Here is an 18,325-nt window from a genome sequence, read left to right on the forward strand (position 1 = left end):
TGGGAGCGCGGGTACGGGGAGCAGGACCCCGTGCACGGTGCGCGGGTTCCGGGACTCTCCGGCTCCGGAGGGGCAGGGTCGCTCCACCCGCGAACGAGCTTCTGGGCCCCCGAGGCACGGCCCACTGCCCGCCCGGCCTTTCGCTCCGAGAGCCTGGTGCGGACGCTCCCACTGGGACGCGGCCTCCTGCGAGGCCTTACGCCCCGGCGGCCCGCAAGCCCCGGGCGGGACCACGCAGGTCCCTGCGCCAGCAGGCGGGGAAGCTTCGCGAAGGGCGCCCCGCCGCACCAGCACACTGGCTGCAGGGCACTGCGTCCCCCGAAATCCTCAGGGCCGCCCCCCAGGTGGGGGTGGGGGTGGGGGTCGTCGCTTTGCAAGTAAGGCGCCCCGGGGGGACACTGAGGCACGAGGGCTCGAGGCGCTGGCAGCAGGTCCCACCGCCGGGCCAGCCGCTGCTACGACGCGTGCGCACCAAGCGCAGGCGCGGCCCGGGCGGCCCCGGAGGTCGCGGCCAGGCCTGGCGGGGGTCTCCAGGGGCCCGGGCGCCCGCGGGGCCGCCGCTCGCAGGCCGCTGGGTGACGTCACCGCCCGCCCGGGGCTGCGGACCCGGACCCTCCCGCTTCGGGCGGGACCCGGGGCCGCGCGGGCCGCAGCATCCTTCGGCGGGATTCGGCGCAGCCATCTGGGGGCGCCGTCTCCCCAGACAGAGGGCCCTGGGGGGGGCGGTTCGGCTCCCTGCACGCCCCCGAGGTTCTGAGGGCTCCTGCGTGCTCAGAAGCTGGCCGCGAGGCCGCTTTTGGGGGCGCGGGGGCGGGGAGATCGGCTCGTTCTTGCCCCGCGGCCTTCCCTCCGCCCGCGCCCGAGACCGGGGCGCCCCCCGCGGCAGGTGCCGCCCCCGCCCCCGCCCCCCGCCCCCCGCCGTTCCGCGGTACCTGGCCCCGGCCTGGGGCAGCAGAGCCCTGGCCTCGGGGTTCAGGGAAACAAGAGTCGGGGCGGGGCACGCACGGTTCCCCGACTGCTACCCCGAGTTCCTGCGCCTCTGCTGCTGTCCGGGGCCGAGGGGCCGGCGCGCCCCAATCTGGAGCTGGAACAGCCAACGAAGTGTCCAGGGAGGTTGGGCCCCGGTGCCCTCCTTCCGCCAGGACGGGCGGGCTGGCCGAGGGCGGCGGCGGGGCGGCGGGGCGGCGGGGACCACGAGGTCCAGAGGCCAGAGGTCCAGAGGTCCAGAACCGAGCACGCGCACCAGCCCTTTGAGAAAGGCCGAAGGCCGGGATGGATACTGTCGGAGCTCAGCAGGACTGCAACCAGGGGCTCCAAGACGACAAAAGCAAGACAAAAACCAACCAAGCAAACGAAACCCCGTTCCACTCCCAGCGAGAATCTGCTACTGCAGCAGACCATTTTCTTGCTCTTCCCCAGCCTCAGGAGTGTTCTAGTCAGACGCTGGCTTGGGACGCACAGAGGAAGATGCTGCATAGTGCAGTTTCCTCAGGCACATCATGGGGACCCTCTGTTGGTGGTGCTTTGGGGAGAGTCAGTTCTGTTTCTTTCATGGTGACCTCAATGGGAAAAATGGCCCTAGACATTCGGGGAGAAGGACTGAGGTCCTACTTGCATCCCTGGACTGCTTCTCCTTTAAAAACCAAAACCAAAATGGCCCTAGACATTCGGGGAGAAGGACTGAGGTCCTACTTGCATCCCTGGACTGCTTCTCCTTTAAAAACCAAAACCAAAATGGCCCTAGACATTCAGGGAGAAGGACTGAGGTCCTACTTGCATCCCTGGACTGCTTCTCCTTTAAAAACCAAAACCAAAACCAAAACTCAACCAAACACCTGGGGGCAGCTCAGTGACACAGGCCTCTGGGAAGGAAATTCCATTTGTTGAGCGTACATGTCCCTTCCCGGCAGCCTTTTGTTCACAGCATAGGGTCTCAGATTTGTTGGACCAATGATAATTCCTTGGTCTTTGGGGTTCGAAACTTTGAAATTCGTGTCGGCCGTGGACACTTCCTTCATTTAGCACTCTTAATTAAAGACAGATTTATTGAGCACCTCATATATGCAAGGAGCTCTGCTGGCTACTTTTCCTTTCCTCCTCCCTGTGCCTTTCTTTCCAGTTTTCCTGCCTCTTTCTGGGGTCCCAGCAGTTTATTGCTCACTGATGTGTTGCAACTGCTGATGAGACTCTTGAAATGAAGCATCTCCTAATTGCTCACATTAGGAAATGCTGAATGGAAATAGCAAAATCCCAAGGCCATTCATAGAGGGCGGTCCAGAAGCCACAGTTTCTCTGGGAAGAAAGACCTGCTCCATTGTCTGATTTGAACAGCAGGGGTCACTGGCTAAGCTGGTGTTTCACTCTGGTGGGAATTTATTGCCATCAGATAAGAGCACAAAGTCAATACAATAAAGCCTGTTGGCTCTAAAGCAACAGATGGAATCTGAGTTCCTGCACACATGTACAATCTTTCCAGAGTCAAATCCCAGAATAAAAAGCCCTTTGTCATTCTTACTGAACTGACTTTAGGGACACCTTTCCATACTCATATTTGTTTGGGTCCCTATACTGGTAGATTTTTATGCTGCCCAAATGAAGACATTTGTCAGATTCATTAAAGTGATTCATCCTTTTATGACATACTCATTTTCAGTAAACCACAGGTATTCCCAGCAACAAATAAATCTGTAAATTAGAAAGAACATTTGTTCTTGGTTGATTTAGTGTAACCTGTAATTTCAAACTATAGTATCCCTCATACATAGACTAAGCCCTCTGAGTTTGTTGGCACTAAATGCTAACAAAGTTTCATTACTAACTCTAATATTTCTTAATAGTTTGTAAATCTCCAGTGGTACAATGGGGAGTGAAATATTACAGAGAAACAACATTTCCAAATGTTAAGTTGGGTTTCTGGTAGGTGGCCAGTCTGTGGAGTGTCTAGTGATCGACTTGGCCATGTTGTTTAGGGCTTTGCTGTTTTTCCTTTAGTTTCCTTGAAATCTTAATTAGTTAAAGAAATTCATAACAAGTTCTGCCCTGGAAGAAAATAAGGAAGAAAAGAGTGCTTTTATGAGTACATTTAACTTACTATTATTTTTACTAGTTCAGAAACCTTTTTCCACATCCAAGTTTGTCTGAATTAGAGCTTCAAAATGAACAAGATTATCTAAGGTTTTCTATTATCAGTTCTTCCCTGGAATAAATACCGAACACATGTCTTTAGTTCCCTTTTGTTTAGTGTTATTAGGTTGAAAACTTTTACTTGTTAAGCTTGTTATGGTTCCATACAGAGGAGCTGAGTGCAGTGGGGGTGGAGGGGAAGATTAGGGAGGGGGAGATGATTTCTTTCATCCCCCACCCCCCACCCCCACTGAAAATGTGTACTGTTACCTAAGATAGTCCTGTGATATCTGAAAGACTTGAACAGATAGTCACTGAAATGTTCTGAAATGTTACCATGTCATCACAAGATGGACAAATATTCTGCACGGCTCCTCTCTTTAACCATAGATGATGTAATTAGCAGCTTAATGCCTTAAAGAAGGAATCTCTCCAGTTCCTTGGGGTTTAATTCTATCCATCCAATCAAAAGATTATTGGGCCTCTACCATACACTGTGGAGGTTATCAAAAGGTCCTTGCATGTAAGGGGTTATGGTTTAGTATTTGTAGGTAAAAATAAAATTCCCACTTCTCTGCATTTAGCCTAAAGATGAAGACGGCACATATTTCTGGAGGTAGAGTTTTTCTCCTGCTACATTTGGATAAAGGGATTTTTCTCATAGAGCAAAATATGTGTTGCTCGGGAAAGGAATAACAAGGCCTAGGCATTTGCAGGTCGTGTCTGAGATACTTAATTGCTTTTTGAATTGTGATAGAATATAGTCTTTTATATTCCTAAGCCTTATTAGAAAGCCCATAATCACAAAATCCTTCTGTAAAAATCTTATTATTGTCCTCCAATTAGACCAGCGTAAACTAGCAAAGGGATCAAATCCTGTCTAGTTTATAAATTTACTTTCAGAGAACAATTTTCAGCGTCTTAAAAACCCTAAACTTTAATAGATACATGGGAAATTCTCATTAACCACCAGATAAATGATGTATTTTTCCTAGCTGCATGTCCCAAGTCAACGGCAGACAATTGACTGAAGACTGAAGGGAATGGATTGAAAATTAAATCAAGTTAAAATGAAACTTTCATTTTCACTCATAAATTGATTTCCTCCCCAGAACGTTTCTTTGTTGTTTACAAAAGTAATCCATGTAAAATATTCAGGCAACACAAAATTATAAAGGGGAAAGTGAAAGTTTCTTTAATTTCACTGCTTCCGTCTACAGAAAAAAGTGAAAAATAGTCCTTTTCTTTTAACTTAAGAGAAAAGGAATAATCATAGCTTCATAAAAATGCAATCAGATGATACATACTGTCTGTAACAACTTTCCATATGTTAAGAAATGGAGATCTATGTCTTAATAAATGACTTCGAATGTAGTATTTGAACCATATTTAATTTCATGAGTGGATTCCCCTGTACCGATGTTTTCTCTCCAGTTTCTTACCAGTCCATAAGTGGCACTGCTTTTGTAGTGGCTAAATTATGCATCTCATGATTAAGATGGGTATGGGCAAGCACCTTGTCCAGATGTCTCCCAACATAGAAGTTTGATCATAATATGTTCCGGGGTTTGGACAGGTTGGCTACAACTCAGACACTGTATTTCTTGTACATCTCAATGTGATAGTTCCCATATCAATTTGGTTGAAAAGAGGACTTTTAGATTTGCAATGAAAAAAAAAAAAAACCCAATTGAGCTTTTCTCCTTTCTTCTTAACCTCAAAAATGGCGTGGTTAGAATTTGAGAAGGGTTAGCTCTTATTTTTCTGAGGCATTTTTTCCCATTCATGTATTTCAAGTGTCCCTTTGTGCAGAGAAGAATGTACTTTGGGAAGCAGAATTTTCTGGTTCTTGAACCTACTTGGAAGGCTCATTTCTGCCTACAGTGAGGGTGATTGACAGGGAAGGTAGGGATAGATTGAATCCATGGTTGAGGGTTATTGCTCCATGGTTTTATGTTGTCTGGGAGAGGAATGTGTTTACTCTCAGGTGGGGGTAGTTTTGGAAGGAGAGTGTCAGAATAGACCTGATGCCCTCACACGAATAGTGGTTCTTTTTGTTCATATGCTCTGTGCCCATGAGACTCTAGTAGGATCTTCATGCTGGCATGAAATAGCTGGAAACGCTTTTGTACATTGTTATCTATCTATATTCTACTTCCAGAATTAATTTAGCTAAAATAGATTTTTGATTTGCAAGATATAATGAGCTATTTTGTATGTGCAAGGATGATCTGTTTGAATATTGATCTTTAAGGTGTGTGCCATCCCTTGCTTTTATAGAGGTAGATAGAATGTATACTGATTTATGCAAATTATTTTTCCCAGTTCTCCTTGTAACCACATATTAGTAATCATTTTTAAGATGATGAATTTAAAATGATGTTAGGCTACTGGCAGATTAAGTTGATTAGTTTACTCAGGAATTATACATACAGCCCTGAGCTTCGGTATGATGCAAATCATGGATAACCTATAATACTGTATCAGTCAGGATGCGCTAGGTAACAGCTATCACCAAACAACAGAAGTTTGCCTCATACTAATGCAGAATTTTCTGTGGGTTGTGGGGGGGGGGGCATTCCAGGGCAGCTGTTTTCCCAGCTTAACATTCCAGCTGCTTTCTTTTATCTTTCTTTTATAGTACTTTCATATCAAAATGTGCTCCCATAATCACTTAACAGGCAGAGAGAAGGCAGGAATCCATTACTAGAAGTTAGATACTTCCATTGGGAAGTGATACATGTCATTTTCATTCACATTCTGTTGACCAAAATCAGTAAGAAGGCCACCTGTAACTTCAGAGGTGTGGAATGTGCCATCATGCCCTTTGGTTGGAAATGGAGAACTGGATATTAGGGAATAGTAGTAATGCCTACCACACACACACACACACACACGCACACATATATATACACACATTTATATATATATATATATAATACATATATACACATGTTTCATGTCTAATTCCATGCTTTGTATAGTGCTTAAGCTTCTACTGCTAATCCATAACTGTCAAGTAATGAGGAAATACTGATAAGGTTGATAAGGTTCATAGATCGATATGCTGTAAGTTGGGGTTAGTGAAAAAATTGATAACGGGAAAATATCACATGAACGAACCCTTTGTATGATTTGTATCAGAGCAGAATCCACATGACATCTAGCTAGGTAATGATCTGATTCCACCGTATTTGTGACTGGCTTTGTCAACTAACATTAAGAAATAAAAATAGTCCACTATTAGGAGAACTGGAGAAATATACAGCTGAGAAGCCTGAGTTGATTGATGGGTCCTATATGAATTCTTCTACATTTCTAATTGGCAATATTAATGAACTTCTATAGCTATGTCCCTTAGGACGGCCTATAGGAAATAAGGGAATTACCTGAAGACCACACTGAAGGAAATATGTTTAAGAATGTGTTTACATTATGTAGCTGAGGACGAAAGTGCTTACAAACATGTAACCTGGAAGAGTGAAACTTTTTTTTTTAAGAAAGAAAATGACTTTCTGAATTAATTTCTTTTAATAAAATTCTTTGAGCAAACTGAAATGTGTTGGGGCTATAATCAGAAATCCACATTGATGGTGGATTTTGTATAACATGCATTACTGTTCTTCATGGATTAGATTTAAAAATTTTTTTTAGGGTGATTCAGCTATGAAAATATGTTCAATGAAATGTAAATTGCCAGGAAATTAGATAAAGACGGTAGATTGAGGGAAGGAAGATAAAGGAACTCTTTAAGCTAGTGTGATGCTCTTGTTTTTCCAGGGAAGAAGGAATGCCAAAAAGAGGAAGAACATGCTTCAGGGCACCTCAGGGGAGGGGGCCAGAGTCTTTTGTCACAGAGGGGCAAATGAAGAATGCAGATGTTTTCTTAGATTCTCTTCTTCAGCATGGTCTTAGCCCAAGAAAGCAAATCCTGAGGTTTAATTTGAGGTGGATATTTGCTACTAGGTGATATCAGCTTCTTCCAGGCTGATGGCAAAAACTCACACCACACAGGGATCGAATCTGACTTCACAGCTTTCTAGCTGCGAGATCCTTCACAAGTTACCTAAACTCTCTGTGCCTCAGTTTCATCACCAACTGGGATACTAATGCACTGCCTAAGGGTGAAAGGAGTAAAGTATTTAGAAATGCAGAGTAAGAACTTTATGTAAGTGATATATCTTATTTTTATCCTACCAGGTAGTCATTAGTTCATCATGTCAGCCAACTCCACCCACAGAGACTTCTGGAAACTTATCACTTATCACGTAGATGTAATGAAGTGTTAAGAGACTTGTCCAGGTCACAAATACAGCCCCAAATGACCAGGAGAGTTAGAGTGCCACTCAGCTGTGAAGGACTGGGCCAGAAATGAACTCACCACCATCATCCCGGAAAGAGGAAAACAAATCTGACTTACACTTTACGCACATTAAAAAGAAAACCGGTCTCACTAAATTGGAAAAAGGTCCAATTATTTAAAAAATGTGTTACTGTCATTGGAATTTGAATTTTAAGTCAAAATTATATTACAACATAGATGACAAGTAGTTGAAATATTAACTGAGGGAAACAGTTTTGGCACTCCAAGAAAAACCCTTGTAATTAATCTTCACTGGTAATCTCCTCAGAGTAACCATTACTAATTAGAAACATGCTTTGTCAAGCCATCCAGATTCTAAGCCTGATGATGGCAGGAGTATATTTTTTTTGTACCGCCACAGCCCTAAGACTAAGGGTGTGTTTTGCATGCAGCAAGTGTATAATCAGTGTCGTTTGTTACTACTCTGAGTGAGAGCTAAACATGAAATTATACGTTTAAAGCAAACACAGAACAGAAGGATTTCCTGGAATGGAGCCATTCTCCTTTCCAGTCACATGCAGTTGTTGAGAGACAATCCAAGTGGAAAGAGTGAATCTGGTTCTGACAGGGTGAGCCACAACATCTGGAGTCTGGCCCTCCACCCTGAGAAGGCCAGACCTTCTCCTTCAAAACAGTAGACAGATAGTGCTCATAGAAAGATGATTCAAACAGCAGAAGAATGGAACCTTGTAAATTTGACTAGGGCAATGTGACTAGTGTTTTGCAGATGACTTCATGCTGAGTGTTATTCTCAGCATAAAGACATTTAAGTCTCCTCGGGTACAGATGATTATCGGCCTTTCCATTCCTGTCTCCGCTGCATTGTGCTGATCAAATGGTCCTATTAATCAGTTTCCTAGTCTCCTAGAAGGCTAACATGCTTAGAGGTGTTATTTTATGATGTGGTTAAAACTTGGTGTTACTTTTTAAGGATTGTGGTAAAATATTTATAACAAAATTTACCATTTTAACCACGTTGAAGTGTATGGTTCAGTGGCATTAAGTACATTTGTTAATCTTTTAATCAAAGTGCTATTCACATTTTGGGCAGTGTACTGCTCATTATGAGCACTTTTGCCAAAGAGGGGTACAGAAGAGCGGGGCCTCCTGATCATTTAAAGGGTTCTCTCAGCAGCAGCTTTGTAAAATGATTTGGTGGCATAGGGAAGAAAGTTTATTGACCAAAATGAACATTTTGTATTAACACCAGCCATTGTTCTTACTGTTCTTTTCTCTCAACAGAATTGGTTAGACTGGCTAACAACGTAATAATGCAGATCACAGTTCCCTGAGCTGAGTTGACTCTTCACAACCAGCAAGAGTAGATGCAGATCTGCTGACTCTTGAGCCTTCTCAGGGCATTCTAGAATGCTGCTTTCTTGCGGTCACTGCAGCTGCTCAAAGACCATGTCACATCTCTGTGACCCTGACAGTAAAGACAGGGGGACATCACCCTCTTTCTTCTCACCCGGAAAGACACTTCCCAGTCCATCTCCTCCAATTCGGTAAGATCCTATCAGTCCTTCAAGTTCCATTTCAAATACTCATCTCCAAAACATTGGGGAAAGATGATGGCAGCAGTGAGACCATTAAAGAGAACTGAAAGAGCCAAATGAAACAGGGGCTGGAAGGAGTAAAAAAAAAAGCATTTAAAATATTTGTTTTAGTTTTAATTTCTAGATATAGCTCCCCAAGTATATTTGATCACGGGAGTGATAGTTCTCTTCCACGGAGAGACCGAGGTTTGTGGAGAAAAATGATAGAATTGGACTGTTAGAAAAGACATTTGAAGTCAGCTAATCTCTTCCCCCACCCAGTATGATGTCCCTAACAGTGCTTCAATTCACTTTCTCCCTGAACCCAAAGAGTGATGGGGAACTGCCTCCTTAGCTCTTTCTCAAGATCATTCACTCCCCTACTGTCTCTTGCATTTGTGAAGCAACGCTGCTATAGGGAAGGACGCTATATTAGTTTGCTAGAGCTGCCGTAGCAAAACACTCCAGACTTGGTGGTTTAAACAAGAGGAAATTTATCTTCTCACAGTTCTGCAGGTTGGAAGTCCAAGATCAAGGTGGCATCAGGTTTGGTTTCTCAAGGCTTCTCTCTTTGGCTTATAGATGGCTGTCCCTTTGCTGCTTTTTCACAGGGTTGTCCCTGTGCAAGTGCACCCATGATTTCTCTTCCTTATCTTAGAACACTAGTCCTGTTGGGTTAGTGCCCCACCCTGACAGCCTCATTTTATTCAATCACCTCTTTAAAGACCATATTGAGACTGAAGCTCTTGAAGGACAGGAATTCTGCTTTCTCCATCTTGGGGTGCCATAGTTCCTATCACTCAATACTCAAATGAATCACAACCCAATGAACTGAAATGCATCTTTTTATTCACTGGGCTCTCCTGTTGAAAGCCAAAGCAGGATCCGATCGACAAGTTTGGAATAATGTGAGAGAATATCCTCATGATGGTACTTAGACACGTCAGGACTTTTGCTACTTTGAAACAGGTGATTTTCCACATGATTGAGCACCTGATCCCATCAGGGAGGTCTTAAATGTATGACTGTCTTTTGAAATTTCATACCTACCACTAATGTGATGAATTTTCACTGCAGTTCAAGGGCATTCATTTTGGAAATAGGTGCCAACTGGCCTGTGATGGTTTCTCATTTTCAAACAGTTAGGGGCTGATAATTGCAGATATTTGATAAAGGCAACAAGTTCACTCTACATGGTTCAATGAACTACTCTTTCTATTCTGTGTAGACAAATGGTACTACTGTTTATTTATGATCTATAGGCAGGTTATTATATTCTAGATCACTTATAATCGATGAGGCATACTCTTTCATTATTATTATTATTTCTTTGCCCTTCTCACTTAATGATATTTACAAGCTCTTAGGTGTAATAGGTTCTTATTTAGCAGCAGAATATTTGTCCTGCTTTGACTAATGATGCATTGCTCAGTTTCACCCATCATTGACTGCTCAGTTGGTGGAGTCTGCATCTGGCTTCCCTGTTTCTCATTATGTACACTTTCTTCAAATGTCACAGATGCCCCTTTATGTGGGGACACTTTCACTTTCTCTATTTGCTTCTGCTTCCGTTCGATATTCCTCCTTACTTTTTATGTCGCTATTAATTTTGAAAGATCAATTGTTAAGAATATGTCTACCTCCATAAAACAAATATTTCAAAGCATATATTATTTTCATGTTCACTACTAGTTTTTTTTTTTTTTTTTCATTTGGACCTAATCAGGTGAATATGGAGGATAAAGGTTGTTCTTATTAGGCAAAATATAGTGGTGATTAATCTCCTTGGCCTTCAAGTATCACACATCTAGAGATAAGGAGGTAGTCCAATATGACTGAGCATAAGGCCTAAATACATTTATCAACTGCATTCTTGCTTTAAGCCATAGGAAATTAGGTTAGTGATCAAGAGAAGGGCTGGCAGTTATAGGAACACTTAACTTGTTATTTATGCAGTAGTTATGTGATCGCCTTAGTATTATATCCTGTGTGGCTTGTGGTTCATGGATCAGACTGCCTAATTCCTGAGCCACAAGGGACATCTGTGAATCCACTGTCCAGTTCCTAAACTAAAGGCACGCAGGCTGAGAGACCATTTATTACGGGCAGATCCTTACACAAATTAACAGATGAAACTCTTGCAGATGTAGAGAAAAATTGACGTTGGGGGTATCGAAAAGTGACACCCATTTCCATAAACACTTTATAAGATTAAAAAATGAGGCAAACCTTACATTGGATGTGAAAATAAATAATCGTGAAAAATAAAAATAGTGACAAGCTAGTAAACCTACAATAGTGAAATTTCTTTTGCCAAAGGAATAGGAAATCCTCAACAGAAATATTAGAAAAGCATGTAAGTAATCTTACCCTAGGGAATAAACAAGTAATGATGACCAATGTTATATTCAACAGAACTACATAGAATTAAAATAATAATTGAAAATAGTTTCTCCATATGGAACTCACTTGACTATCGGTCTTCCAGAAAATACTCAGAATAATACTTTGCTAATGTTCTCATACAGATTTGTACATTTCTAACTTTTTACACTTTTACCTACTCCAAATGTATAAAATGTGTATATTTTTGTTAGAACTGATAACATGGTAATTTTTATAAACTTTCATATTATCAAAGTCTTGCAAGATTGGGGTCTTGTTACATTTAGCTGTTAGGAGAACACAGGTAAGAGTATGCGATGGGTAGTGTGGAGGGTGCCATCAAGAGAAAGAATAGATATTTTCTTCCTATAATTTCCTTGTTAAATCTTGTTTTTGTTATATAACTGTATACTGACATTCGACCCTTGTATTCTTGAGACCCTGGGTGTGGATTACCGGGCTTCGTGAGGAGTTTTCAGGGTTTCTTTGCCATGATGGTTAAGAGACATCAGCAACAACACTGCAACCACATGAAGCTTGTAAGAAACTTGCAGCACCTCCCAGTGGACTGATGAACAAGTTTTTCCACTCTGTCCCATGAGGTGATGAGATGGGGACATTTTCAAAGGGGATAGGCCACCAAGATCAGGCCTCCCAGTAAGTTACTTCATTCCTGAGAAATTTCAGCAAGTTATTAAGCAATTTTATTTTTTTACAAGGAAAATTCCAGTTTTCTATTCCTGGCTTGTTTTACACATCTTACTTGGCGACCTCATTTTTAGCTCAGTCTCCTGAGTGCCACCACTGCACTTAGGACAGCTGAGCTGAGTGACAACCTGGAATGATCAAGCACAAAAAGATCCAACCAAATTTGGCTTCAAGGTCTGCAAAACATATTACCGACATTAGTTTTCCAAGGGAAGCCAATATTCCTGTCAATTTGATATCTGAAAAAGACTTGCGTATCATCTTCTAATGTCCTTTAGATGGGCATTGGAGATTGGGAAGGTGACCCGGTGGTCATATTGCTAGAACATTTATGTTCTTCTTTGGTGACCATCTCCCCTCTGGGCTCCTGGGATCAATTTCCAGTGGAATGGAGAGCAGAGAGAATCATAATTATGTCTCAGCCCGGGTTGATCACTCAGTAGGGACCTGTATTTCTACATGTGCCCTTATAAATCTTTTAGCTAAATCAGGGCTCAAATGTAAAACCTAGTTCCCTAGGGAACCTTTTAATATAAACCAAAGTCTGGTTTAGGCTGATTTTTTTTTTTACCTTTGTGAAATGTATTTACTCATGACAGTTGTAGATTTAGTATGAAGTCCTATTTATTTTGCATTACACTAAAAAGAAAAACAAAAGCCAAATGAACAAAAAGCAGAAACATCTCTAGAACACATTATAACATGTAGGTTAATTCCATATAAATTCATATATTTGAAAATATAGTTTAGAAGCTGGTAGAGTATAAAGGAAGCATATTTCTGGGCAGTGCTGCCATCATTATGTTGTTTCGTTTTGCTTTTTTTTTTTTTTCTGTTTTGCTTTTTAACAGAATAGTATATACTCATAAGGGGACAAAGTGATGAAGGTATGACAAACTTACCCTTTCTGGGTGTTCTTGAGTCCTGTGACAACCACAAAACCTAATTTAAATTCAGTTGGGCTTAGTAGAGGTTAAATCCTAAGTAAGTAGTATTCTGGAGTTCATATCCTAAGCAGTTCTACACTGATGTCCTGGATCTCCTAAAAGGAGGAGTTTGCGTCTGGTCAGCACTCTAGGAGCCACGCACTCTTTAAAAATCTGGATTGGCTGATGCAACATGTCCAAGTCCAGACAGAGTGATAAATTACTCGTAAGTGAAAAGAGAGGGAAACTATTGCAGTGATGGTCACTGGCTATGATCTTGGTAATTCCAGTTCTATAGCTCGTCTTCGCTACAGCTTTTTTTTTTATATTGAGCATGTGATTCCCAATCCGAACCTCTGAATTTGAATGGCAGAACAAGTTACTGGAAGCTGTTAGCAAAAACTATGCTGTCTGGAAATGATTCTTGGGATCTCCAGGATCCTACAAAGAAATAATAGAAAACCCAGGGACCACTAAATGCCATGTAAACTGCTGGAAAAAAAATAGCTTGCATTTTCTGGGGGAAAGGTGACTCTGTATTTATGTAATCATTTCAGTTATGATTCTGCTTATTAGCTGTAAAATCCAGAAGTCATAAGGTTAGTAGGAACCTTTCCAAAGATACATACATTAAATTTAGGGAATAAGGTCATACATTCACAGAATCAAAGTTTATTGGGAGGGGGATCTGTCTCAAGTTAGAGTCTTTGTAGGGAACGCTGGCTCCTGGCACAAACTTTCTTGGCTATGTGTTCTGTCTGTGTCAAACACTTCTTGTTCCTCAAACCAGCAGAAGCTAGTTAAGCCATAAGGAATGGATGCCCCCTATACTCAGCATCGTGTAAGCTGTAAAGGTATGTGTTCCATTCACCTAATTAAGAAAGGGCCTCGGTGTGCAAGTTTGTAGTATTAGTGATATGCTTCTGTATTTTAGCATACTTCTTATGTTGGAGTTATTTTTTTTGACTTTTTTTTTCGTTGATTTACCTTGAATTTCTAGCTTTTAATTCATTTTAGTTCAAAATTGGTTTTTTGTTTTCAATATGTGATAGGAGCTGTGTTCAAAAGATTGCAAAGGATGCTATAAGTGAATAAGAGAGAAGTAATACAGACAAAGAATTAGCTTATGAAAAATTTTCAGTCTCAGGAATAACAATAAATACACATTCAACTGAGATTTTTTTTCCACCTGTGAAATTATCCAAGATTAAGAAAAAGAAGAAAAGAGGATGTTGGTGAGGCGATGATGGGAGGGCTCTGATTTTTTTTTTTTTTTTTTTTGGGCGGGGGAGTTGCTGTGTGGCTGTCAAAAGAGAGATGCAAACCAAAAGGAAAGGATCAAGGTTAGATACTACAGGGAAAGTTTCTGGAATTCAGTGAGGACTTGGAGGGGGGGGGGGGGAATTCACACAGAGGGTAGAAATGGAAGGTGGGACACACTGCATGATGAAAAATGGTACCATTTTGTTGGTGGTACCATGTATTGGTTTGGATGAAGGGCGGTGCAGTGTTTTAGAGATTTATCCAACTTGGCACATGAGCTCTTGCTCAGTCATTCTAATGTTTTTACAGTATTCCATTGGATGAATGGAATTCATTTTCCTGATGGACAATAAGACTGTCTCCAAATTTTTGTCACAGGCAAAGCTACCTTGAACATCTTTGCATATATGTTCTTGTGCATACTTGAGAGACTTTTTCCATGATAAATCCTGGGGAACAGGGTTTCTGAGTCATGGGGTATGCAATTGCTCTTGAAGTGGCTGTACCAGTTGAAGAACCCACTGACAATATTAGAGGGCTCTTACTTTCCCACATCCTTACCCTTAACATTCACAGACATACATTTTATTAGTTTTATGGGTGTAAATGTGTGTCATATTAATTCTTTTCTGTTCCCTGATCATAAGTGAAGCTCAAGAAATTTTTGTATATTAATAGGCCATTCAGATTTCTTCTCGAGCAAATTGCCTATTCCCACCAGCCCCCCTGGTTTCCTATTTTTAAAAAACCTTTATTGACTTATAGATCTTCTTTATATATTCTAGATATCACGTTAAAAATCCATGAAATGAATTGCAAATATTTTCACTTCCTCTGGGTCTTGTTTTTAAAACTGTTATTGGTCTTATTTCATTCCAAAGTAATTTTAATTCAGGCAAAATTCTCAGTTTTTTTGTTTATGGTTTATGCTTTCTGTGACTCACTTAAGAACTCCTTTCTTAACATACGTCATAAAGAGAGTATCCTAACATTCTTTCTGGAGATTTTGCTTTTCATATTTAAGTCCTTAATTGGCCTGGAATTGATTTTTGTGTATGGTCTGAGATAGGGTTGTAATACTTTTTTCCATAAGGATGTCCAACTTTCCAAGCCCATAAATAATTCTTTTTCTCTTTTATGTATTTATCATTTGCCAGGCAAGTTTATAAAGAATTAATTCAGTGAGCAAAAACTATGGCAATTCTTTCGGTTGGTAAAGTGTGTGCATGTATCTCTGTAGTCAGAGGTATCCCAGAAGCTGCTAAAGGATGGTGAATACAGATCTGATTGAATTTGAATTCCAGCTCTCTCACTTATAAACAAAGCAGGGTAAAAAGAATACTCACAAAGCGAATCAATTTCAGAAAGTTGGTATTGAAATTAATATAATTGGACAGAAGTTTGGGATGGAAATAGGAGCTGTCCAAATCAATTTCAAATGGTTGGAAAGGTTAGAATATAAGGCCGTCCACTGGACTCTGGAAATATTAGAATGAAATGAAGAGGACTCTTGATAATACCAACCCCAAGAGCTTTGACTAAATCAATTGAACGAACCAACATCAGTGAGGAGCAAGGTATGTGTAAACTGTTTATTATTGGGAAAAGAACTCTTTGCAGATACCACCAGGACTTGGCTCAATCAGTCTTGTTCCCAGAAGGCTTTTCCCTTGTCTTCTCCTTTGAAATCAGCTGAAATGCTAAACATGAACTTTTCTTAGACACTATACTGGGATGGCCAGTGATGCAAGTGTATAGTTTTCCTTCCCAGGCAGAAAGACAGAGCTGTTGGGGATAAGGCCTTTAGTCCTCTCACCTTGTTGTTTCCTGGAAACTGGATGTAGGATCTGGAAGTGTAGCAGCCATCTTGTGATTTCAAGGGCAGACTTGTGGCATTTTGAGCTACTCTTGCCAGTCTGGTGTTTCTAGAGACAAAATAAACTTGTCTCCAGACAAGTTGTCTCCAGAGACAAAATAAACTCACATCTGTGTAAATCCTTGTAGTGAAGGCTTTTAATTTTCAAAATGATTTATAGACAAACACATGCCTACCTGATAGAGATTCGATACCTCACTAATTCATTCATTCATTCAATATCAATTATCACTGAAAACATTTACAATAACGAGTATGTGTTAGTGAAGTGACGGAGGATTGAACAGAAGAAGGGAAAGGAGAGGATGGCACATGTTCCTTGTACATTTGGAGTTTAATTTCTTTATTTTTTCTCAACTAACATCTTCCATGGAGATAGAAGCGTTTCTTTCAAATTTAATTTTTTTAAACTTAAATTCAATTAGCCAACATATAGTACATGGTTTCTGATGTAGTGTTCAGTGATTCATCAATTCTGTGTAATACCCAGTTCTCATCACATCACGAGTCCTCCTTACTGCCTATCACCCAGTTACCCCGACCCCCACCCTGCTCCCCTCCAGCAACCCTCCGTTTGTTTCTTGTAGTTAAAAGTCTTTCATGGATTTTCTCCCTCTCTGATGACTCCCATTCCGTTTTTCCTCCCTTACCGTATGATCCTCTGCACTGTTTCTTAAATTCCACATATGAGTGAAACCATATGATAATTGTCTTTCTCTGATTGACTTATTTCACTTTGCATAGTACCCTCCAGTTCATCCACGTCGCTGTGAATGGTAAGTATTCATCCTTTCTGATGGCTGAGTAATATTAGTATATATATGCTAAATCTTCTTTACCCATTCATTTGTTGATGGACATCTTGACTCTTTCCACAGTTGGCTACTGTGGACATTGCTACTATGAATTTTGGGGTGCAGGTGTGCCCCTTTGTATTGCTATCTTTGTATCTTTGGGGTAAATATCTAGTAGTGCAATTGCTGGGTTGTAGGGAAGCTCTATTTTTTAGCTTCTTGAGGAACCTGCACACTGTTTTCCATAGTGGTTGCACCAGCTTGCATTTCTACCAACAATGTAAGAGGGTTTCCCTTTCTCCGCATCCTTGCCAACATTTGTTGTTTCTTGTCTTGTTAATTTTAGCCATTCTCACTGATGTAAGGTGGTATCTCATTGTGGTTTTGATTTGTATTCCCCTGATGCTAAGTACTGTGGAGCATTTTTTCATGTGTGTGTTGGCCATTTGTATGTCTTCTTTGGGGAAACGTCTGTTCTTGTCTTCTGTCCATTTCTTGACGGGATTATTTGTTTTTTTGGGTGTTGAGTCTGATGAGTTCTTTTATAGATCTTGGATACTAGCCCTTTATCTGATATGTCATTTGCAAATACCTTCTCCCATTCTGTGGGTTCCCTTTTGGTTTTGTTGACTGTTTCCTTTGCTGTGCAGAAGCTTTTTACCTTGATGAAGTCCCAATCGTTCATCCTTATTTTTGTTTCCCTTGCCTTTGGAGATGTGTCTAGCAGGAAGTTGCTATGGCCAAGGTTGAAGAGGTTGTTCTCTAAGTTTTGATGGATTCCTGTCTCACATTTAGGTCTTTCATCCATTTTGAGTTTATTTTAGCGTATGGTACAAGAAAATGGTCCAGTTTCCTTCTACTGCTGACCAACACCAAGGAAATTCAAACAATTAGACAGTGTGGCTGTCTAATTTTCCCAGCACCATTTATTGAAGAGACTGTCTTTTTTCCATTGGCTATTCTTTCCTGATTTGTCGAAGATTAGTTGACTCTAGAGTTGAGGGTCCATTTCTGGGTTCTCTATTCTGTTCCATTGATCTATATGTCTGTTTTTGTGTCAGTACCATACTGTCTTGATGTTAATAAATTTGTAATATAGATTGAAGTCTGGCTTCACTGTGATGCCAGTGGCTTTGGTTTTCTTTTTTTAGAATTCCTCTGGCTACTTAAAGTCTTTTCTGGTTCCATATAAATTTTAGGATTATTTGTTCCAGCTCTGTGAAAAATGTCCATTGTATTTTTTTTTAAATTTATGATAGTCACAGAGAGAGAGAGAGAGAGAGAGAGAGAGAGGCAGAGACACAGGCAGAGGGAGAAGCAGGCTCCATGCACCGGGAGCCCGATGTGGGATT

Source organism: Vulpes vulpes, chromosome 10, assembly GCF_048418805.1.
Source record: "Vulpes vulpes isolate BD-2025 chromosome 10, VulVul3, whole genome shotgun sequence".
Classification (NCBI taxonomy): domain Eukaryota; kingdom Metazoa; phylum Chordata; class Mammalia; order Carnivora; family Canidae; genus Vulpes; species Vulpes vulpes.